Source organism: Dromiciops gliroides, chromosome 3 (genome assembly GCF_019393635.1).
Source record: "Dromiciops gliroides isolate mDroGli1 chromosome 3, mDroGli1.pri, whole genome shotgun sequence".
Classification (NCBI taxonomy): Eukaryota; Metazoa; Chordata; class Mammalia; order Microbiotheria; family Microbiotheriidae; genus Dromiciops; species Dromiciops gliroides.
Genome location: NC_057863.1, coordinates 99,707,199 through 99,733,612, shown reverse-complemented (window position 1 = coordinate 99,733,612; position 26,414 = coordinate 99,707,199).

Genomic DNA, 26,414 nt, shown 5'->3' with positions numbered 1-26,414 from the left:
AATAAAATGCCTTGGCATAACCAATATTAGTTTAATAGTGAATCTCAATTGGAACCTTGTAATCTGTTCTTCTGAAAAGAAAATTTATGTCCAAAATGATGTAGGAATTTGATGGTATCACTAAGATTTTAGCCCTGGCCCTGTAACTCATAGTGATATTCTCTTTCTACTTTCTAAAACTTTTTCATGTGAACTGTTGTCTAGCTATGACTCTTCCAATTCATTTTTGTGCAATTTACATTTTGAACCCATTTACCTTTATGACCATTAAATTGTGCCTTTTTGCATTCTAAAATGCACATTAGTTAGAAGATTTAATAGAAGTTAGGGACAAGGTTTGCATAGGGTGGAAGTCATAGATGAAATGTTCTTTCTACCAATTGAGACCATGCTGTTAGTGTTGAGATAATATTAAATTTAAGGTTGTCATTGAACTCATGCCCTAAATTGTATCTCTGATTAGCCTTTCTCTTGATTGTGGATATCCTATTTCTTACTTTCCTTTATTTGAGGCATATATCTCCTCCAGGATACTTTAGCATTTCTTTCTTTCGTTTTTAAGCAGGGCAATTAGGGTTAAGTGACTTGACCAGGGCCACAGAGCTAGTAAGTGTCAAATGTCTGAGGCCGGATTTGAACTCAGGTCCTCCTGAATCCAGGGCCAGTGCTTTATCCACTGTGCCACCTAGTGGCTCCACACTTTAGCCTTTCTTAACTTATTCTCTAACCTTTTATTCCTTCAAATCCTGCACTCTTGATGTTTTAGTTTTGTTTTTTGTTTCTACTATATTATTTATCTCATTATCTAAATTTTGGATCTATTATCCCCATATATTTTCATCCCTTTTGGAATTTGTTTGTTTCACTTTTCACTTTTATTTTTTATTTTTTTTTTTTTAGTGAGGCAATTGGGGTTAAGTGACTTGCCCAGGGTCACACAGCTAGTAAGTGTTAAGTGTCTGAGGCTGGATTTGAACTCAGGTACTCCCGACTTCAAGGCCAGTGCTCTATCCACTGTGCCACCTAGCTGCCCCACTTTTCACTTTTACTGTTTTTCCCCTTTTATTTCATTAGCACATTACACCCTTCTCAGAGGTTGCAGATTCATGATTCTTTATACAAGGAACATATCTCAGGAAGTGATGCATTACTTCCTGATAATTAAATATGTACCAAATATAATAACATCTAAAATAGTAGATAAATATTTGGCATTTTAAAGATGAACAAGTTTCCTATGATAAGTTTTGAATTTACTTCCTATGTTTTTTCAAGTTTTTTTTAGGATCCCTCTATCCCCATCTAATTTGAACCCTCAGGACTCAATTCTTTTTTGAGATTAGGAATGTGTGTATAAGAGATTTCTCTTTAGAATACCATCATGTGACACATTTTGGGGGGAAACCAATGAAACCCCCTGTGGCAATCCCAGACCACTAGCTGATATTTCATATCCTAACCATCCTAGCTCTCTTACTCTCTTTCCTGTCACCATGTATCCCTTATCCCTAGGGATCAATATTGTAATCAATATACCAGGACACAATCTAATTCATTCTATTATTCTTCCTGGATATGTCAAATTGGTTCAAGTCATTGCTTCTATTGGCCACCACTGCATATAGTGTTTCATTCTATTCCAATGTAAGATGCCTGTGGGTAAGGACTTCCTTATATTTAGTATTTTTATTCTCCAGAATTAACCACAATGATAAATGTTTAATAAACTTCTTTTTCCTTAATTCAGAAATTCACATCATAGGAACATGTTTAAGATGGGTGATATTGAAAAGAGTTAAGAAATTTTCAAGGGGAAAAGAAAGAAATAATGAAAGGGAATGGTTGCTGAGCTAAAAGATTGAACTTTTTCATATATTTTAGGTACATAGGCAATGAAGTTTTCTTCCTCATTCTAAAACCTAATATGGTAGCCTAGTAAGGTTTCAATACTTTTGCCAGTGCTGGACTTTGTATTTACTGGGATCCCATCCTCTCACTTCTGGGCAGGATTTCAAAGCCTCCTTTTTTAAGAGCATGTCTTCACATTCCTTAGGAATTAGCCCTCCTATACAAGAAGCAGAAAAGGCATCTAGTAATTGGGGTAGCAATATTCCTGTGGGAATTAATGTTTCTAACACCATTTTTCATTTCCTAAATTGAACACTGGACTAATTGTAAGGGGGTAGTACCTATGACTGACCAGACTGGCAGCTTTCTGCCTACAAGTTACAAAATATATTACTTTGAGAAACATGTTTTCAGATGGCTTGATGTTCATGGGATTTACTGATATTTACTTCAAGACATATAAGACTTTTCTCCAGTATGACATATGTATGACATATAATTAATATGATCTAGTAGTAATGGGGAAGAAATTCTTGGAGTGGGGAATGAAGGAATCTAAGGCATTATTTTTAGCATATATCTACTCTAACATAGGGAAGAATTTTGTAATATGTTTTTCTTAATGATCTTCATAAGAAACGAGAATTTACAGATAAAATCTAGTGCAACCTGTAGGACAGGAAATTATTACAACTTTCCCACAAGGTGGTTATTTCCATTCTGCTTGAAGTCTTTCTGTGAAGTAGAAGCTGCTACCTTCTGAGACCCATTCTACTTTGTATAAATCCTCAAGATATAAAAACTCCCTTCTTCTTCTTCTTCTTCTTCTTCTTCTTCTTCTTCTTCTTCTTCTTCTTCTCTTCTTCTTCTCTTCTTCTTCTTCTCTTCTTCTTCTTTTTCTTCTTCTTCTTCTCTTCTTCTTCTTTTTCTTCTTCTTCTTCTTCTTCTTCTTCTTCTTCTTCTTCTTCTTCTTCTTCTTCTTCTTCTTCTTTTACCTCAAATCAGAATTATTTCTATTTCTACTCTCAAATAAAACAAAATAAATATTTATCTGTCTGAAAACTTTTCTAATACTTAAAAGTAAACACCATTTTTCTTGATGTAGTTCTTTATACAAATGGATGTATATGTTATTCCCTTCCTTTACCAAATCTGATGAAAGTAAGGTTGAAATAATGCTCACCCCTCCCTTTTTCCCCCTATTATAATAGGTTCTTTTTGTGTCTCTTCATATGATGTAATTAATCCCAATTCATTTGCCCTCCCTCTCCTCCCCTTATTCTTTTATTCTTCTCCTTAAGTTTCTTTATATCATCATATCAAAGTCAATGTAAGAATAATACCTTAACAGAGATACAGATCCCAAGAGTTAAAAGTATTATCCTCTGTCATAGGGATGTAAACAGTTTAACCTCTTTGAACAACCTTTTTGCCCCCCTGTTTACCTCTTTATGCTTCTCTTGAATCTTGTATTTGAAGATCAAATTTTCTTGTCTTTTCTTCAAGAAACCTTGGAAGTCCCCTATTTCATTGAATGTTCATCTTTTCCCCAGAAAGATAATGATCAATTTTGCTGTGTAGCTCCTTTGCCTTCCAGAATATAATATTCCAAGCTTTGTGATCCTTTAATGTTGAAGTTTCCAGTCAGTATTCCTGACTGTGGCTTCATGATATTTAAACTGGTTCTTTCTGGCTGCTTGGCGTATGTTCTACTTCACCTGATAATTCTGGAATTTGGCTAGAATATTGCTTGGAGTTTTCATTTTGGAGTCTCAGGAGGTGATCAATGGATTCTTTCAGTGATGATTGTGTCCACTGATTCTACAATATCAGGGCTATTCTCCTTGATAATTTCCTGGAATATGATGTTTAGACTCTTTTTCTGATTGTGGCTTTCAAATAGTCCAATGTGAGATTTAAAATTGGATACAAGAGCATTAAACTCCTCTTTAACCTTTCCCTTATTTATCTCCCAGACCAGTAAGTGGAAGAAGCCTCTGATCTTTAGTTAGAGCTTTTATTGTTTGAGAATTACAAGGTGGTGTTGATTAGAGAGATAGGAAAGTAGAAGTATAAACAAATAGTTTTAGATCTAAGCTTAGTCTATATTCTGTATAGAACTCACCAAAAACCCGTATATAACTCACCAAAAACCCAAGGCCACCTCTGAGGCTGAGAGCCGTGTCAAGCACGTGCTGTTACGGAGACCTGGGCCGAGTCACACTTCAGTCAGCATCTGTGTGTGCAGTGCAACCAGCGGACGAGGAGAGTGGAAAGATACCTCACTTCCATTCTCTCCTTGCCTTTTAAGCTCGCACCCCAGAAGTGGAATGCTTAGCAGACGGAGGTGAAGTGCATACCAGACACACGGTCTCTTCCCCTAAAGGGTGGTCCTTCAGTTTTCCCTAACTGACAGTTAAAAACTTTCACTTTTTTACCACACCGATAATTCTTAGATGATCTCTCCTGGATCTTTTTTCCAGGTCAGTTGTCTTTCCAGTGTGGTATTCCACATTTTCTTCTATTATTCAGTCTTTTGATTCTGCTTGACAGATTCTTGGTGTCTGATGGAGCTATTAACTTCCATCTGCCCAATTTTAATTTTTTTTTTTTTTTGCAGGGCAATGAGGGTTAAGTGACTTGCCCAGGGTCACAAAGCTAGTAAGTGTTAAATGTCTGAGGTCAGATTTGAATTCAGGTCTTCCTGAATTCAGGAAGGGCTTTATCTACTGCATCACCTAGCTGTCCCTCTAATTTTAATTTTTAAGGCATTATTTTCCTCATTAAGCTTTTGCATCTCCTTTTCCATCTGGCCAAGTTTTTCTCCCATTTGGCCAATTGTATTTTTTAAGGAATTGTTTTCTTCAGTCAATTTCTTTGCTTCTTTTTCCAATGTAACTGTCATTTCTTTCATTCCTTTTCCGATTTTTTTTTCTTCTACATTTCTTCTTTGACTTTTAAAAGCCTTTTTGTTCTCTTCCAAGAAGACTTTTTGGTTTTGAGACGAGATCAACTTCCCACTTGAATGTTCATTTTTAGGCATTTTGACAAACTCATCTGAGTTTGTGTTTTAGCTTTCCCTTTCACCATAGATGTTGTCAATGGTAAGGGTCCTTTTTTTGCTTCTCACTCACATTGTAACCTATTTTTAAACTTTTAAATTTGAAGTCTTCTTCTGGGGAACAGGGGTGACTGCAAGCTTCTTAGGTTGGGACATATGGGCCAGGTCACTGGCTTTTTGTTCTGTGGCTTCTGTCATTTTTGGATTCCTCACCACCCTGGGCTTGCTCCCTGTGTTGGAATGGCTTGGTTAAGTCACACCTGTTCTTTGGGTGGTTCTCTAGCTGGCGGTTTGCCCTGCAAGGCAAGGATGGAGGGTCTCACAAATGGCCTGTTGTGTAACCAGCCTTCTGAGTCAGGACCAAGGGGACTCAGCAACATGTTTATGCTGTGTCCAGGAGCCTCTTGCTGACCTGGCCAGACCCCCTCTGTGGCATGCAGCTCTCAGCACTATCCTGAGCTGTGCTGAGCCACCCTCCCCTTTTGCCCAAGGGAGACAGATCTTTCCTGAAGTCTTCTAAATTATCTCAAGTAAGAAGATCGTGTCTCTCTGTCCTTTTGTAGGTTCTGTAATTCCAGAATCCATTAAGAAGATTGATTTAATATTGTTTTTGAGGGAAACATGGGAGAACTCAGGCAACTTCCTGGGTTCTTTACACCATCTTGGCTCTTTTCTTGATGTACTTCTGGTTGGATTTCACATATGGCAAGACTAATTCAGAGATGGGCTTAAATTCTGTGGTGGTGATACCTCCCTTGACCAGTTTATCTTTATCTTACTTCTTTCCTACTCAAATGCAGGGGATTACAGAGGAATCTTCTTTTTCTTAACCATATTTTCCTTGAAACCCTAATAAAAGAACAAAAAATATTCTTGCTATCTTTTCTTCTCCTTTCATTCTAATATATTTTAGAACATTAAATGGGCTTACTCAGGAAGCACCATCTTGAACAGTTATCAAAAGTTATTTGGTCTTAGGTTTATTTTGTTCTTCATCTAATCTTATGTCAATACCAGGAAACACTAAACTTAAAGGTAAAAGTCAGGATGTTGATCAACCTAATAAGTTACCTAACGAATACTAATCTGATGCCAGATACCAGCAATTTCCAATGGTCCATAGAGTTTGGCATATTAGTAAACCACCTTACAAGGGTATAAGACTGTGAGATAATTAATCAACCTCCCTATTGATTAAAATATACTCAGCATCTTCAATTTAAGATATGATTCCCACTTTTAGTGTTCCATATGCACAACAAATTCAAGCCTACAAAGCTGCTTTGATGTAGAGGGTAAAATGATATTCTGGTAACTTGAATATAATTTTGTGGAAAGGTCAAACCCAGACAGATTTTTAAAATAACCAAAAATTTTCTTTGAGGTCCTTCTACTTGCCTTTCTAATTCTTCAATTTCCTGTCAATTCTTCAGTCCTACATTCACTTATAGTTGCATGCTTCAGTGCCCCTCCAAGGAATGGCCTTGACTCCACTCCATGTGCACACACAACACAAAGATGAATATATCTTTTTATTTCGTGCAGTATTGGCCAAAGTGGTTGTTGTCATGAATTAATTGCCTTAGTATTTGCTTAGGCCCAAGTTAAAGGAATAATTGGACAAACTTTTTTAGTTGTTAAAATTATTTAGGGGCAGCTAGGTGGTGCAGTGGATAGAGCACTGGCCCTGGAGTCAGGAGTACCTGAGTTCAAATCCGGCCTCAGACACTTAACACTTACTAGCTGTTGTGACCCTGGGCAAGTCACTTAACCCCAATTGCCTCACCAAAAAAAAAAAAAAAGTTAAAATTATTTAAATGATTCTTGTCCATATCTTAATCCTGGACCCCTCAAACTTGTTGGGTGTTGTTTTTCAACAATTTTCCCACTAAATTGGCAGTATCAGGGGTGGTAACAGCTGGGTTCCTTCTCTACATCAGCTTCCTAGGGAACAATCAAAATCCAACCACAGTAGCCATGTCTCCTGCCATCAAAACAACATCCATTGAAGACTGCCAGTGGTATTAAACTGTAAGGCTTTGGAATATGGGAAAATAACACTCTCTCTGTTCAGCAGGGCCCCTGCAGACAATATTTCTGGGGGCCCAACAAACAGAACTGCCTCAAAGTGATTACTGGAAACTATTGTTATCTGATTTCATTTCATTCAGTCAAAAGCAATAGGACAAATTCAAGGTCTACTCAGCTCTAAAAGTATCTCCTTCAGCCACATGCATTTTTGGTCGAGCATAGAGTGATAAATAATTAAGTGATTCTCATTATTCTCAAAGCCATATTTACTAAGAAGGAAATAAACAGCAGACAATATCTACAGTACTTCTCTGATTGTAGGTATCCCCAGCAGAAGGCTGTCATAGGTTTTCAACAATGAAAATAAACAGCCTTTATATCTTCTGTTCCTTTTCTTCACCATTCATAAATTAAAGATAAAGTTGTATTTTTCAGGGAAAAGAGGAACAAAATATCAAAGCAGGATATGCTCAACTACCGAATTGCTAGTTTTTTCCAACAAACCAGAAATACCACTGATTGTCAAACACACAAGCATGTGTGTGCACATGCACATGTGTGCATACACACACACACACACACACACAACACTTTTTCTTCCTCATTAAGTTTTTAAAAGCCTAGTGCCTTGTGGAGTTACTGCATCAATTTATAAATGAAATATGAAATGAAAAATCTGAGTTTCCCTGCAGAGTCAGTTGAAAATCCAGTGCTTTACACTCACTGCTGGACTGAAGTGAGCTCATTGCTGCAATATTGTTTGGAATTTAAAACACCCATCAACCCCAGGACACCCACTAATCTGAAACTGAAGACAGATTTCTTTTTGATTTCTTCCCCTAGGAGTGAAAGAAAGAAGCACTTTTACTCAGTTGTCCTTTTGTTTTTCTGATTACACTCTTGTTCCATTATTTGTAAGAGCAGTTATTATGGTGCCTATGCACACTCAGCATAATACTTAAGCATTATCCAATGTCTTTCTATCAATTCTCTTTGGGAAATTTTATTTTATTTTTGTGTTTCAGAATAATCAGGCCCTGAAGTGGAAGTGTGGCAAAGTGGGTATTGCAGTAAAACCTACTGGGAAGGAATGTTTATTTTAAGCCATATAGACAGCTGATTATGAAAGTGTAGCTCTGTGAAGTGATATTTTCCCCTCCCCTTATGACTCTTTTCTTGACTTTATTGGATTAAAAAATCATGACTTTTCTGCTATTTCACCTTTCCTAGGGAGCCTGGGGCTTTCTTCCATTACCTAAATACTACCCCTTAACCTATTCATCAAAGTCTACCATTTATCATGCCATTTGGCAGATTCCTCCTAGGAGCCTTCATTTTCTGAAGGGGATAAACTGACTTTCTTTCATTTTCCTCCCTGCTTTCTTCCTTACATTTTGGACTTTCAAAGCATGAATTAGTAAATATAATTCCTACTTCTCTTCCTCCATTTCACTTACTTTATTTTCATTTATCTATCTATCTATTTATTTATTTTTGTGGGGGGATGAGGGTTAAGTGACCTATCCAAGATCACACAGCTAGTAAGTGTCAAGTGTCTGAGGCTGGATTTGAACCCAGGTCCTCCTGAATCCAGGAACGATGCTTTATCTACTGTGCTACCTAGCTGACCCCTTCATTTATTTTATTGTCTTCCTATATTAGAATGTAAGCTTCTGGAGGGCAGGGATTGTTTTTCTTTTTGCTTGATTTTGATTCTCTAGAACTTGGCACAGAATCTGGAACACAGTAACAGCTCAATAAATGTTTATTTCTTTCCACATTTCCTCATCCATAAATTCGTATCTTTCAAAATAATGCCTTTCATTATTTTGGAACCCTATCTGCTACCTCTTTAAAGGAAAGACAATTAGATTTATCTAATTTTCAGGAAACTTTTAGTCTGAGATCCATGAAATAAATATTACATTATTAAGGTAATCCTTTCCTTGAATGTGTAACTAGAGAGGATTTTTTAATCAGGGGATTGGGTGCATACGGGGTACTCCTCAATTAAGAACAGATAAGAAAAATTTGGAGCTTGTTCAGAGAAGAACAAAAAAAGGTAATTCAAGAGCTGGACCACTTTATCTATGAAGAAAGGTTAAAAGAACAGGACTTGTCTTTCATAAAGAACAGAAGGCTGCAGGTTAATAGCACTTGTTAAGGCTATGCTGTGTTCTTTCACAAAAGAGAATGATAACCTGTACTTTATTCGTATGCACAACAGAACAAAGGAAAATTCATATAGGTATTTCTATCTAAATGATACAAAGTGAGACATCAGACTTGATAACCTAAACACTTGTGTTTAGTAAACAGAACCATAGAGGAAAAAATATTGTTGATTATACTATAAATAAGAACTATCATTTAAATAGGGTGGGCCATGATTCGAACTCAGAACCTCCTGAATCCAGGGCCAGTGCTCTATCCACTGCACCACCTAGCTGCCTTTAGGCACAGTGGATGCCATAGTGGATAAAGCATTGGCCCTGGATTAAGGAAGACCTGAATTCAAATCTGGCCTCAGACACTTACACTTACTAGCTGTGTGACCCTGGACAAGTCACTTAACCCTCATTACTCTGCAAAAAATAAATAAATAATCAAACAAACAAATAAATAGGGTGGGCCAAAAGTCATGTTTTAGTAACAGTTTGAAAATTATTTTTCTTTATTTTTTGCCTTTTGTAAGGTATTTTTTCACATGTAATATAAATTAATTTCCTATATATATTTTATGATATAATGGGAATATAAATTAAAAACAAAAAATAAATGTGTTTATAAATATTGAAACCCCTTCATGACTTTTGGCCCATCCTGTACATCCCTTTAAAGTTTGCAAAGCTCTTTATAGACATTATTTAATTTGATCCTCACCACAATCTTGTCAGATAGGTACTGTTATCTTACTTTTTTAGAAAATGAAACTGAAAGTAAATGAGTATGTTTCTTGTCTAAGGACACAAAGCTTAAAAACATTTGAAGCAGAATTTCAAATCACATATGTAGTGCCTTCTTTATTACAATATGTTGACTTCATATTTATGTGGCTAAGTCAACACACATGCACACACACACATGAGCACACAATGGAAGTATGGGTTCTTGCAAACTTCAAGTGCTCAGTAAATGCAGAATAAATATTTGAGTGAATTAATCATTATCAATCCATTTCTAATTATATTTACCCAAAATGCTACATTTGGTTTCAGTAAAATATTCAAACCATGGGATTTGATGAAAATGAATGATCACCACTCTTCAGTTTTCTGTAAGGTTCTTATTTGGAAGCTAAGGCCTTGTTGGGGTGAATCCTCATTTCAGCCACTGATTAGCACCACTACAAACAAATATCTACTCACCCATCTCCAAAAATGGCCATCTCTGAGCTTTCTTGCATCCACTTTGCCTTCATCCTTCACGATGATGAGGTTACAGTCACGGAGAATAAAATTAATGTCCTCATTAAAGCAGCAGGTATAAATGTTGAATCATTCTGGCCTGGATTATTTGCAAAGGCCCTGAACAATATAAACATTGCAAGTCTCATCTGCAATATAGGAGTTGGTGGACCTCTCCCAGCAGTTGGTGGTGCTGCCCCTGCTAGAGGTGCTACTGCTGCTAGCACAGCTGTTCCAGCTGAGGAGAAGAAGAGGAAGCAAAAAAAAAGAAGAATCCAAAGAGTCTTATGATGACATGGGCTTTGGTCTGTTTGACTAAATATTTTTTTGAAACATTAAATACAAATGCAGATACAGCTTAATAAGGCTAAAGCAAGAGCCAACTTATAATATGAGACAGTGCCCCAAAGTGCTTGGTTCATGTGAGATGAGGAGAGGAGAAAAATGAGGCCTGAATGAATGACTTAATGTTTTTTTTTATTAAAATATAAGGCAAGGGGGCGGGGCAGCTAGGTGGTGCAGTGGATAAAGCACTGGACCTGAATTCAGGAAGACCTGAGTTCAAATCCGACCTCAGACACTTGCCACTTACTAGCTGTGTGATCCTGGGCAAGTCACTTAACCCTCATTGCCCCACAAAAAGTTTATAATAATAATAATAAAATATAAGGCAAGGTTCTCATTTCAGAGGGTGGTATAAATTGGGACCATGAGGATTCTGAGGAGATATAAAAAAGGTAAATTTATAAGAGTCACTTTGGTGAATAGGATAATAATTAAGGTGGGACAGAAAGATTATTTTGTTGCAATGAACAACAAGTTGAAGTTATATAACCCAAATCTGCAGGGAACTGAGTCAGAATATGCATATTTAAAATATATCTTTTCCAGTTTCTTTTAGCAGCACAACTGTCTTGCAAAGACAGCAGTGATATAAGGTGGGGAATTAGAACAGAAATATCAGTAATATGATGAGGAGGGCGGGGACTCAAGAGGACAGTATAGACTTCGATTGATTCAATAATGGGTCAAAATGGGGCAAGGGGAAGAGCGTGGATCATGTAGGGTTGATGGCCTGGGAGAGAATTGAGGGGAACTGGGATTAGAAGTCATGGTGTGGATGAAGAGCATGGTTTCTTATTGAAAGACAGAGAGGACAGGGGAAATTCCAGTAGCTTTTTCTCAGATAAAGACATTTCAGAGTTCATGAACATAGAAGCAGTGAATTTGTGAAACATCCCAAAATCAAGAATATGGTTATATTTGTGGCACAGATTGAATGGAGGAACAGTTCCTATTTGATAAATTAAGAAACAATAAGTTTAAAGTATTTGAGGGAGTATAAATGTACATGGAAGTCCCTTAATATGAGTACAGTATCTATACAGGAGAAGAAAAGAATGAGCCAGGCATTGAATGCATTGAGGAAAGAAGGGGAATATCCTGGAAGTCAGTGGACAACAACTAACAAAATTTTTAATGGGTATTAGATATGAGTTGAGTAAACTTAAGTGATGGAACAATTACATAGTGGTGGTGGTAAAGAACAATTCTCCCAAATGGATCAGTGAATGAGGCTAATGATTTACAGTGTAACCAGTGTAGGAAAGTGCAACCAAGGAAGATGTGTCCTCAGGAAGGGGTCAGGGATTAATGAGCCAGAAGTTTGAATGCATGTTACTTCTCCATTAGAATAAGGGTTCCTTGAGGGCTGGGGCTATTTGCTTTCTTTTTTTGTAATTCCAGTAAGGCCTTAGTGCAGTGCTCAGCATGGTAGGTATTTGACAAATGAGCAGTTTCTTCATACTCAATTGACAATATTTCAGATTCACACTATCACTCTTACTTATTTCTAATAATATGCTTTCCTTAGAAGTTGTTATTTACTGATCTTATACAAAACGTAAGTAAGATTCTAGAAGGTCTGGCAATACTGAACTTAACCATCTGATTCCTATATATCTTTATTTATATTGAACTTTGTTCAGCAAAAAAGTGTCACTGGGCAATCCAAAAGATAATAGTTAATTTTGTTTAGATTAACAGATAGTGCTGTTCAAGAATAGAAATTTAATTCTAGCTTCCCAAAAATTTACCTCCATACCTCTCTCTTTACAGAGAGAGATGCCCACATACTCCCACTCCCCATCAAATGGCAGCAGTATCTAACTACAAAGATTTTCAAATCACATTTTTAGGTTTTCTTCACAAAAAATGTTTGTAACTATAGTATATGCTATAATTTTGTCTCTTGCTCTTTCAGACTCATACTATTTTTTTTTCTAGTTTAGTAATTTTTTTTCAGTATTCCTTATCTGCTTAGTGTGTAGGGGGGTGTTCAGGGAGGACTGGCATCTCTGATGTGAAGTTGAGATGAGACCTTTTCAGGGATACTCATCCACTTTTGCTACCCACCTTTCACTTAACGTTCATCTGTACCTCCAAGAAGTTGTAGCATTTGCAGTAAATATACTGCAGTAAAACCATCTCTGAAGATAGGCTGGAAGTTGAAGCAAGTACTGTGGAACACTCAGAGCTTGGTCAGATATCAAAGATGCCTAAATCATATGCTCCATCCTTGGAAGAGAGCGAGGCTGCTGACGTTGACAACTCTGCCTCACTTAAATTCAATTCATGTACAAATCGAGGCATCACCCTAAGATGTCATTGAACCTCTTCAAAATGCAGAACAAACTATAATCTGCTCCCTTTTTCACTCTACCCTTTATTCAACCAGAATGGGGATATATATATATATATATATATATTTCCAGGTAATTAACACTTGCTGGTTACTGACTAAAGTTCAACAAACATTATAGGGCATGCATGCAATGTATCTCCCAATTGCTACTCAGCTATATGTATACAAGAATTTGACTTGTTTTTCTTCTCTTCTATTTTATTCACTAGCATTTAACCTAAAATAAATAAAAAGAAAATTATTGTTTTCTGTAAATTAACCAAAAATTTCACAGTGTGAATGCTTTCTGAATATTTGAATTTTATGCTTCTTATGTACAAAATTTTATATCTAGACAACATCCTAGAATATTTTAATATTTTATAGAGTTATTGCGAGTTTACTTCTAAGCCACCCTTCAAACGACATTTTTTGTAAGTTAATGTAATTTTTTTTCTTATCTTTTGGTGTCATACTTCAATTGATAACACACAATATATTTTTCAGTGTCACACTTACTTTGAAATGCTCCCGAAGGATAGCTTATATTAGTTGTTCACTAATCAAGTTTTAATTGAGTCAGGTTTTCTCTAAGAAATGTCAAGTAGTTACATGACCCCTGAATGCATCACAAATTCGAAATGTCCAAATAGAACTTATCTTAACTCCAAAATTCATTACTCTGCCTAACTTCCATTTTCTATTGAGGATACTATAATCTTTTCAATTACTCAGGCTCACAATTTGTTATCTCTCTCTTCACTCACACCAACACTTGCTCCTTATCCAATCAATTGTCAAGTCTTGTTGATTCTATCTCCATAACACCTCATACATTTCCCACCTTACCTGCACTTGAACAGCTAGTACTTTTAACAAGCCCTCAGCATTTGTTACCTGTACTGTTAAACATTGCTACCAACTTGATTTCTTTTAATAAAGGTTTGAAAATATTTATCCTATTCCCAAGAAGATTCAATGTCTCCCTATTATCTCTAGATTAAAGTGTTAAATTCTCTGGTTAGCACTTAAAAACCTCCATGAGATTTCTTGACTGAATTCACATTATTGCTCATTAGGACCAACCAAATGTTTTTCTCCTTCATTAGTTTTAGTTTGAAGTACAATTTTCTGAATTAAATTTGCATAAGATTTACCATTCATTCTTCTAAGAAATATATGTATGTAATCATGTGCTTACAAATTTGTATATATTTATGTATATATATGCAGGTATATTTATGCATGCTTACATGTGAAAGGATATCTGTGTTTTGTGAATAAACACATAAACATGTGCACACATGCATATAAATGTGTACATATGTTTGGGCATGTATGTGTATATGTGTATTGTGTTATGCACGTGTTGTATAAGTATATGTTGTATATACTTTATGCATATATATTCATATACACATCCATACATGCATGTACAATAGATTAATATATATGCATATACACATAACATACAAATACATGTGAACCTATATCCATGAGTGTGTGCATATAGAGAGATAGAGATGGAGATGGAGATGGAGATGGAGATGGAGATGGATATAGATTCAGCTATATATAGGTATATACACAGATATTTACATACATACATACATACATATACATATGTGTACACACATATGAATTATATGTATATGCATGTGTGTACAAATATATCAGACATACATAATGAGTAGATGTGAGAGGATTTCATTTAATTAGTAAATGTATAATCACATTAAAATTCAAATCAGAAAATATGTACACACATGGTTATACACCTGTATGCCTGTGTGTATGCATGTGTGTATATTCATTTCCACATACCCTATGTATGTATATTTACATGTAAATACACATGCATACATATACACATTCTATAACAAGTAATTTTTTACTTCTTTATAGGGGTCTTACATTTAATTTTATATATTGTTTACAGCTTTAGAAAGTAAGGTCCTTGAGGGGAGACTGGCTTTATCTTTTAATGTCCAGTGCTTAAAATAGTGTCTGGTACATAGTACATACTTTTAAAATACTTATTGATTGATTTAATATCATAAATCATTATTTTGTACTGACCCTTTCTCAAGTGGAAATTTTAATTGCTGAGACTGAAAAACCTATGAGGTAAATTAATAAAAATCAATTTTTGAAGTAATGCCAATTTATGTAGCAAGATACTGTTAATTTAATATTAATAAGACAAGGTTAAAGAGACATACCACCTGATAAGAGGATCAGATATGAAACTACCCCTTGATGTACTGTAAAAAGTTATTTGAAGGCCAAATAATGCAGTGGATAATACTGCCTCCAGAATGAGCTTAGCAATAACATCCCCTATAAAATATTTCACTGTTCAGAGCTCATTGGAAAGGAACACTACTAACTGTTTTAGATGAAGCTATTTTAGAAACACTCTAAATCATTTTCAGTTTCCTGCTTTGGGGAAAATAGGTCAAAGGAATCAAAATTAGATATAACTGTAAATAATTGATCAGTTCATCAAAAGTTATTCATCCTACTCTACTTTAGGTGAGATAATTTAATGGCTAATAATTGTATTTACAAAAACATGAATATCCCCTGCAATCCATAGGAAGAATAGAAAATAGGGGCTCATTTTCAAAACTTTCTGAAAAACATAGAAGAGAAATACGTGAATGGAATAAAGAAGGGTGTTTTCATGAAACAAGGAAGTTAGGTTGCAATGTATTGTGTGTAAATATATATGCTTATATATGGATATATAGGCATATGCATGTGCATACACATGCATATATTTATACATGCACATATAAATATAAACATACATATAGACGTATATGTATATATATATAATCAGTGTTTACCAAATCAGAAATTTTGATAGTGTTTATTAAGTTGGATAATTTAACAATGTTTTCCCTCACCTTCCAATCCAATAGGTTGACAGATTCCATTGATTTTACCTTCATATCTTTCCCAAAATATGAGGCGATTATGTCAGATAATTTGCATAAGGATATGGGAAAAATTAGAAGTAATGCATCAATTCTGACCCAGTGTTGGAAGAAACAGCTATATTCATACCATTGATCTATTTAAGTGTCACAGAATATGATTATACAATTATCCCTCTTTCTTATTCCTATTGCCACCAAGAAGCTTAGTTAATGCATTTATAAAATTCTACCAGATGATTTCAAGAACTTCTAACCAGACTTCTAGCTAGTCTCTTTATCCCTCAGTCCAAAATTCACATCAATGTCATCTTTCTTTTGCTTGCAGACTTGACTATATCCTTTCTCCACTCTATTTTAATGACTCCCAGATGCTGACTAGAATTCAAATTTTTAAGACTTAAAGTCCTATTTCTTGATCTCTTTCTTTTTAGACACTAAATAGCAAATTTTATACTACTCATGCATTTATTTTATCCTAATGTGTAGTATAATTGCTTTTCTAAGTATCATGCTCCCATACTAGATTATAAACTCCTTAAGGACATGGATTGCATCTCATTTATCTGTTTATCCCCAATAGTGCTTTACACATACATAATAAATGTTGAGTTCAATGTCAATTAGTCTTTGTCTAGATTAATTGTAGAAAAAATAAAAAGAAAATAATGTGGGACATTTCAAATTTTATCATATAGAAATAACTTTAGTTCAAAAAGGGTAGGATATGTCTGATTTGATCCCCCAGAGAAGATTTCCCACTGTCTTTCTCCAACTACCAAGATGTTATAATACTTTATATATACATATGATTAAATGATCATCATATTTCTTAAACCACATATTGAATAAATTTCAGATTAAGGTAAAAGTCATTAACTAGTTCCATTTTACTGAGTCTTTCTTTAATTCACATTAAATTTTGCCTGACAACATGGCAAAGAAAAGTAAACCTATTCGTCACTCAATGATATAAAGAGAACATTTTAAAATTTACATTCATGTTTTGACTTCATTTTTACCCAGTTAAATTAATGAAGTCAACCTATCTTCATGTGTTAAAGCAGCTTTTTTACTTAGAACACTTCTATATAATTCAAGTAATTTTTCAAAATGACAATATGCTAAAGTCTTTGCAACTTGTTTAAATGTTCTTGAATTTGGGGGTTTGATTATATATTTTAATTAAATTTCAGTTGCAAAGTGTTTGAATTGTTTGCTATATCCAGTCATACGAGTTAATGTTCTTTTGATTATTTACTCATGTTGATCATGCCTAATGCCAAAGATTTCTAACATGGGACCTTCATTGACTTTACATCTTTGTGTTAACAGTGTAGTCAATTAACAGGTATTTTTGTATATAGCACTTTGGTACAAACTTTGTAAACATAAAGGTTTTAATTTCCATTAAAATTTAACAAAGACTTGGCATTGTATTTTGACTTAATAATAATTACATTTTTTGATGCGAATAGAAATTAAGGGAAAACAAAAATTAAAAAAATAAATGGAATTAAATAGAATACAACCATACATAGTTTCTGAAGAACATGGAATTCAGGAAAATCCTCTATAAGAGGAGATTTAAAATCTTCATAATTCTGGAACACCATTATGAAAATGTTAAATTTATGATATCCCATCAATTCCTCTGTAATGGGTTATTCTATTCACATGCAATTTGCAAATTATGCCAAATAACAGTGAAGAAGTTTATAGTAGTGACACACTGCAATGCCTAATCATGCATGAGAGGAAACATATGAGATGGTTGATGTATTAATTGATGTGTGGCTGGAAAAGAAGATGGGTTGATTCTTAGGGAGATTGAAAGATAATGGATGGATAGCCTTGCTATTCTCTTTAGATAAATATCAAGAGATATTGAGGAAAAGCCTGTGAGAAAACTGAATGGATGTGTACTCGATGATTTACAGGAGAATATGGGCAAGAAGCAGAAGAAAGTGTGGACGGGTTGTGATTTTAATGTTGGGGAAAGTACCTATATCGATGAAATTTTAGAACCACTAGCATAGTGAAGAAATTAATTATCCAAGCATTACACTTCCTTTTCTTTCTTCTTTCCAGGTAATAATTTCCTTAATCCAAACAATATAAGCCAAGACAACTGGTGAAAGGAAAAAAAAAGGTAGGTTGAGAAAACTAACTTATGATTATAGCTATTTCCAGAATTGTATAAATACTAGCTCTCCTGAAGTGACCAGATGTATTTGATTTAGCATTATTTAAAGTTATAGTTGTGCAAAACATGGCAATTTTCATCATAATAATGGGGTAGAAAAGCAGCGCAACTTCAAATAACATGACTACTTCAAGGGATTCATTATTTATGCTAATGGGGGCATAGCTAAATTAGCCAATCAGACTATTAACCTGAAATGTAAAAAAAAAATATCCAGCATCTACTGCATTATAATTTTTAAAAATATATCATGGATGTGTATTTATGGAAATAAAAATCAAAAGAGCTATTTTCAGTAATTCCAATCATCTAAAGTTTATTATTTGAGTGAGAATAATTCACCCAGTCAATGTACAGTTGTATAACTGCCACTGTCAAGGCATCGTTTTTCTTATCCCAATGGTTGTTATAGGGGAAAATATAAAATAATTGATTCAAAAAGTTACATTATAAAATATTTTGCAATGACATGGATTTGGAGATGCTAGTAATCATATTATGTCTCCCATGAAAATGGTGGTTAGATTACCTTTCATCACTCTAACACAAAAAAGCAAATATTATTTTTGCCCTCTTAGCATTGGATTATAAAAACAGAATGTCATACTGTAAGAAACCCAAAGCCCCATCAACTGAATATTTTATCACTGAATAAGATATCCGGGAAATTTTGTGCAAATGTATAACCACCCTCTATAATATGGCATACTAGAAAAAAGCATTGCAATGAGTCAAGACAAGAATTCAAATATTGGTATAGCCATTTATTAGACTTTGGGAAAGTCACATAAGATTTGGACTTGGGGACAGCTAGGTGGCACAGTGGATAAAGCACTGGCCCTGGATTCACGGAGGACCTTAGTTCAAATCTGACCTCAGACACTTGACACTAGCTGTGTGACCCTGAGCAAATCACTTAACCCTCATTGCCCCCCCCCCAAATAACAATATATAGCACTGAGTTTCTTTATCTAAAAATAAGAGGTTTGGATGAGATAATGCCTAAATCTGCTTCATGACTGGAATTCTATGCATTCAAAAGTAACAAATAAGCACATGCATATATCCAGGAATAATCCTTAGTTACACTTAATTCCATATTATGTTCATAACTCATTATTTAAGTGAACATTTTTGAACTTATTTATTTTGAGGGAGAAAGGGTGGGGATTGATAATATTTAGCAGCAATGAATTGAATAAGGAATGTGCTAATCAAAGAAATGGCATTTGGGTTGGCCCTGGAAGAATAAGGAGAATTCCAAAAGTTGAGCATTTGAGAAGATTTTATATGTTTTAATTTATTTTAAAAATATTCACAGATATTTTCATGAATATATATTCTATATTGATGATATTCTTAATTTTTTGTGTCATGGACATTTTTTGCAAGTCTGATGATGCTGATGGGTCCTTTTTGAGAAAAAAAGGTTTTTAAATGCACAAAATGAAATACATAGTATTAAAAAAGGTAATACATATTGCAATTCAATTATCAAAATATTAAAGGAAAAAATAATTTCAGGAACTTTTACTTGTATAAGAGGAGTGACAGTAAATGGAAAGTCAGTCTTGGTGCCAGTAAGACCTAGGTTCAAGTCTAATATCTAAGAGATTCTTTCCATGTAATCCTAAGCAAGTCACTGAACTTGTTAGTGTTCAAAAAACTTCTTTGTTTAGAAAATATTCATCTTGAACTTAAATACAGACCAAAAAAAAGAACATTTCCATGTGCACAGCCCAATATTAAAATAGTATTCAATATACAACCATGAATTTCAATTTCACTGTTTATTTTATTAACAAACCACGTAATAAACACTATGCATCATTTTTTGTTTGTTTGGTTGGTTTTGGTGAGGCAATTGGGGTTAAGTGACTTGCCCAGGGTTCCACAGCTAGTAAGTGTTAAGTGTCTGAGACTGGATTTGAACCCAAGTCCTCCTGACTCCAGGGCCGGTGCTCTATCCACTGCACCACCTAGCTGCCCCTAAGCATCAGTTTTTAAAGTTTCTGTGCTTCCCTTTAAGTATTGTTAGCTGCTATGATTGTTTTCTCCCTCCTTCCCCAACCCACCCTAGTGAAGGCTATTAGACAAAAAAAAATGTACGTAGGTATGTATGAGTGTATACTTTTATAATGTTCAAAATGACATTTGTTTAAAGTTGCTAGAGCAATATTTGTGTTACTGTGTACAAGGTTTTGGATATATCCATTTCTGTCTTTATTATTCCATTCAATTCTGTGTGTGTGTGTGTGTGTGTGTGTGTGTGTGAGGCAGTTGGGGTTAAGTGACTTGCCCAGGGCCACACAATTAGCAAGTGTCAAGTGTCTGAGGCCGGATTTGAACTCAGGTCTTCCTGAATCCAGGGCTAGTACTCTATCCACTGTTCCACCAGTTGCCCCTACACCATTCAATTATTAACATTTTTGTTTTCTAAAATTAATCAGATCATCATTTCTTATAACAAAGTCATATTTCATCACAATCACGCACCACACCATTTTTGGTCATTCCCCAATTGAACAGATATCCCCTCAATTTTCAGTTCTTGGCCACTACAAAGAGAACTGCTATAAATATTTTAGAACATATAAGTTATTTTCCTTTTTTCCTTTATCAGCTTGCAAAACAGACCTAATAGTGGTATGTGTGAGTAAAAGTACATATATACTTTTATAGCTCTTTGGGCATACTTTTAGCTTGCTCTCCAAAATGGTTGGGTCAATTCACAGTTCCAAGCAATAGTGAGTGTCCTCAATTTTCTAGATTTCCTCCAACATTTGTCATTTTCTTCTTCTATAATTTTAGCCCCCTCTGATAGGTGTAAAATGATATCTCAAAGTTCTTTCATTTAACATTTCTGAAATTAATAATGATTTAAAACATTTAAGGACTAGAAATAAACAGTTTTGATTTCATAAAAATGCCTATTCATATCCTTTGATCATATATCAATTGGGAAATGGCTTATATCTTTATAATTTTGAAAAAAATTCTTTATTTGAGATGAGACATCCATCAGGGAAATTGTCTATAAGCTCCCCCCCTCCCCGCACACACACACATCACCCCCTCCAATGTTTTACTTTCCTTCTGTCAAGGATACATTTTTTGGAACAAAAAAAAGTTTAATTTAATGTATTCAAAATTATCCATTTTATATGATAGGTAATATGTTCCACATTCTAATTTTCTTGTGATTTCTTCTTTTACATCTAGGTCATATATCCACTTTGACCTTATCTTGGTAAATGGTGTAATAGTCTATACCCAAATTCTGCCAAACTCATTTCCAGTTTTTCCAACTTTTTTTTTTTACCAAATATTGATTTTTTATGACAAAAGCTTAACTCTTTATATTTGTCAAATGTATGGTTACTATAATCATTAGTTTCTTTTTATTGTATGTCTACTCTGTTCATGATATAGTTTTCTATTTCTTACACTGCTAAAGCCCCTTCCTTTACATCTTTTTTCATCAGTTACTTAGATGATTCTTGATCTTTTCTTCGTCCAATTGAATTTTGTTATTATTTTTTTTAACTCAGTATTTTTTGGGTAATTTGAGATGACATGGAATAAATAGATTAGGTATATTTGTCATTTTTATCATATTGCCTGCCAATGAAAATTTAATATTTATCCTATTACTTAAATCTGATTTTATTAATATGAAAATTGTTTTAATAATTATGTACATGTAAATCTTGGGATTGTTTTGGTACAAATACTCCCAGTTATTTTATATTTTCTACAGTTATTTTAAATTAAGTTTCTCTAACTATTTCTTCTTGAGGGGTTTTGTTGGTGATATATAGAAATGCTGGTGATTTATGTGGATGTATTTTATATCCTGCTCCTTGGCTAAAATGATTTTTTTCCAGTAACTTTTTATTTGAATCTTTTATTTTTTCTAAGTATAACGTCATATTATCTACAAAAAAGAAGTAGTTCTATTACCTCTTTTCTCACTCTGATCCCTTTTATTTCTTTTTTCTTTTTTTATTGCTAGAATTTCTAGTACAACATTGAATAATATTGGTGACAATGGGCATCCTTCTTTCTTTCCATATCTTATTGGGATGGCTTCTAGCTTATCCCCATTACAAAAAATAGTTGCTGAAAGGATTTAGGTAGATTCTTATCATTTTAAGTAAAAAAAAAATCTCTTTATGTCTGTGCTTCCAAGTGTTTTTTAATAGGAGTAAGTCTATTTTATCAAAAGTTTTTTCATATCTAATCATATAATCTTATGATTGTTATTAATTTTGTTATTGATATAACCAATTATGCTAATAATTTATCTTTTGTCAAACCATCACTGTATCCCTGGCATTTGCAATATATTGTTGTAGACTCTTAGGTAGTATTTTATTTATGATTTTTACAACGATATGCACTAAGGAAATTGCTTCATAATGTTTTTTTTCTCTCTTTTTGAGCTCTTTGGTTTAGGTATCAGTATCATATTTGTTTCAGAGAAGGAGTTGGATAGGACTCCTTCTTTGCCTATTATTCCAAATAATTATTTAATATTAGAATTAGTTGATATGTAAATGTTTGGTGGAATTTAATTGTAAATCCATCTGGTCTTACTGTTTTTCCCTGTTACGAAGATCATTTATGACCTGTTAAATTGCTCTTTTTTTTCCCTAAAATGGGCTTAGATATTATATTTCTCTATTTTATTCATCTTGGCAGATAATATACATGTGTATATATATATATATATATATATATATATACACACACACACACACACACACACAGACTATTATATATGGATTGTATTAATGGATTATATATTATATGTATATATAATATTTTCCATTTTACTTAAATTGTTAAATTTATTGACATATAATTGGTCAAAATAGCTCTTTATAATTGCTTCAAATTCATCTTCATTAGTGGCATAGTCACCTCTTTCATTTTTACTACCAATGGTTTCATTTTCTTCTCTATTTTAATAATCATACTAGCCAATTGTTTATTTTATTGTTTTTTATAATAACAATTTCTAATTTTATTAATTCTTTAGCTTTATTATAATCAATTTTATTAATATTACCTTTAATTTTTAGGATTTCTGATTTGGTGTTTAACTGGACATTTTTTATTTGTCCTTTTTCTATTTTTTTAACTGTACCCTCAATTGGGTACAACTTGTCTATTCTTTCTCTATTTTTCTGATAGAAGCATTTAGAGAAATATACTTTCCTATGATCACTGTTTTTGCTGCATCCCATAGTTTTGTTTTGTTTTTTGTTTTGTTTTAAGTGAGGCAATTGGGGTTAAGTGACTTGCCCAGGGTCACACAGCTAGTAAGTGTTAAGTGTCTGAGGCCGGATTTGAACTCAGGTACTCCTGACTCCAGGGCCGGTGCTCTATCCACTGCGCCACCTAGCTGCCCCTATCCCATAGTTTTTTTCACGTTGTCTCTTTATTGCCATTCTCTTTTTAATGAAATTATTATTTTTTCTGTTATACTAACTATACTCATTTTTTAAGGATTGATTGTTTAATCTCTAATTAGTTACTAATATGTTCCATGGTCCTTTATTGAATATGTTTTTATTTCATTGTGAACTGAAAAGGATGCTTTTAGTACTTTTGCTTTTCTGCATCTAGTTATAAAGTTATTTTTGCCTTTAAATAAATAAATAAAATTTGTTCATTTTTTAAAAGTAGCAGGTACCACTGAGAAAACAATTTATTCCTTTATATTCTCATTCAGATCTTTCTAGATATCTATCAGAGCTAGCTCATCAAAAATTCTATTCGCCTCCTTAACTTCTTTCTTATTTTTATTTAGATTTATCTAATTCTGAGAGGGGAAGATTAAAGTTTCTCACTATTATGGTACATCTATGCAATTCTACCTGTAATTCATTTAACTTTTTCTTTAAAAAAATATATCCAGAATTACCCCCAAAACAAAACAAAACAAAACAACCCTGGAGCTGTAAAACCCACAAAAAAACAGGTGAGATTATTTTCCAGATTAAAGGGGGCCTTACTGGGCTGTTAGAAGAGTCCAACCCCAACATCATGCTGAGCACAGACCCCAGACCTGCTGCACAAGAAGAACTTAGCCACAGTCTTTGAATCAGCTGCAGCACCAGTTTTATCTGGAACTAAGCTTATGGTCAGGTGAGAGGGCTGAATGGCTGGTGGGGGTGGGGAGTGGTAAATACAGGGGTGTCTGCAGGACCTAAGGAGGAAATCAACTATCCTACCCCAGCAGGTAACCAGGAAGAAATCCTGAGTGGCAGGAGGCCTAGGTGGGGGAAGGGAACAGACTTGTAGAAGCTAAGATCCACAGCACACATAGTTCTGCTGGCTGGTTAATTAGCAAGTTGGTGTGAGGTTATCTTTGGGCCAGAGAACAGGCCAGGGAAAGAAAAACCTGCCCTCCCTCAAACCAAAACACTTGGGACCTTCTGAAGCTTGGGACAGTGTAGCTTGGAAGTAGGGCCCCACTGTAAGAAGGAATAAAAAGTCAAATAAAAAAAAGGCAAGATGAGCAAGCAAAGAAAGTTGAAAACTATCAAAAGTTTCTTTAGCAACAGGGAAGATCGAGGTGCACCCTCAGAAGTGTGGTAAAATATGAAAGTTTTTAACAGTCGGTTAGGATAACTGAAAGACGCCAAATCATACCAATAAAGTGGCATATGCCAAAGCCATATTTCGAGTCAGTAAAAATGGTGGCACTCTTATCTTTAGCTATATTACAGGCCTGTGTAAGAGCCACAAGTTCAGCAGCCTGTGCACTAAAATGGCAAGGCAGAGAAGCTGCCCAGAGGGTGTCATAATCAGAAACTACAGCAGCTCCAGTAAAACGGGTTCCCTCTCTCATAAATGAGGAACCATCTGTATAGAGGACAAGATCAGGATTTTCTAAAGGTGTATCAAAAAGATCATCACGGGGTTTTTCAGCCATATCAACTAAAGAAGCACAGTAATGCAACGGTTCCCCCGAGAATGGTAAATTAGGGAGTAGTGTTGCTGGATTAAGAACTGTGCAGCGTTTTAAAGTGATATTCTCATTACCTAACAGGGTTATTTCATACTTACTTTTCATACTGAAAAGGCTTGTGTCCTGTGACGTAGTAAGAGAGCCTCCACTTCGTGAGGGCATTGCACAGTTAGAGGGTTACCTAGGACCAAATCAGAGGCTTTTTCTACCAAAAGCGCTGTGGCCGCCACTGCTCTAAGGCAAGGTGGCGCTCCAGCCGCTACAGGGTCCAGCTGAATTGAATAGTAGGCTATAGGACGTTGGTTAGGCCCCAGTGACTGAGTCAGGACTCCAGAAGCCACCCCCCTTTGTTCATGCACAAAGAGAGTGAAAGGCTTACTATAATCTGGTAGTCCTAGGGCAGGTGCTGATAACAAGGCCCGTTTTAATTCTTTTATGACTGAGAGATGCTGGGGATCCAACTGTAAAATGTCTGGAACAGAACTTTTTGTAAGAGCTATGAGGGGTTTAGTAATTTCACCAAAAGAGGGTATCCATTGTCTACAGTACCCAGCTGCTCCCAGAATGGCTCTCAACTGCCTCTTAGTAGTGGGGGCAGAGAGTTGTTGAATGGCCTGGACTCGCTAAGAAGAGACAGAGCGAGTTCCAGCAGCCAAAATAAATCCTAAATATTCTACCTGGGGCAAACACCATTGTACCTTTGTCTTGGAAACCTTGTGTCCTCTCTTGTGCAGCTCCAGCAGTAAGTGACGGCTATCTTCCTGACAAATTTCAGCATTAGGAGAGGCCAAAAGTAAGTCATCAACATATTGTACTAGTGTGGAGGCTTTAAAGGTAATAGAGGCCAGATCCTGCTGTAAAATTTGGGAAAATAATGTGGGACTGTCTACAAATCCCTGTGGGAGTCTAGTCCAGGTCCACTGTCTATTTTTCCAGGTAAAAGCAAATAAATATTGGAAGTCCTCATGTACTGGTATGGAGAAAAAGGCAGAGCAAAGGTCTACCACTGTGAAACATGTAGATTCATAGGGAATTGATGAAATTATCATAGCCGGATTTGCGACTATAGAATGTCTAGGAATAACATAATTATTAATCGCTCTAAGATCTTGCACAAAGCGATAAACAGGTTTACCATCTGGCCCAGGCTTGGGTTTTTTAACTGGCAAAATGGGAGTATTGCATGGAGAGTGATGACATGGAATAATAATACCCTGGCTTTTCAAAGCCTCAATTATAGGGGTGATCCCTTCT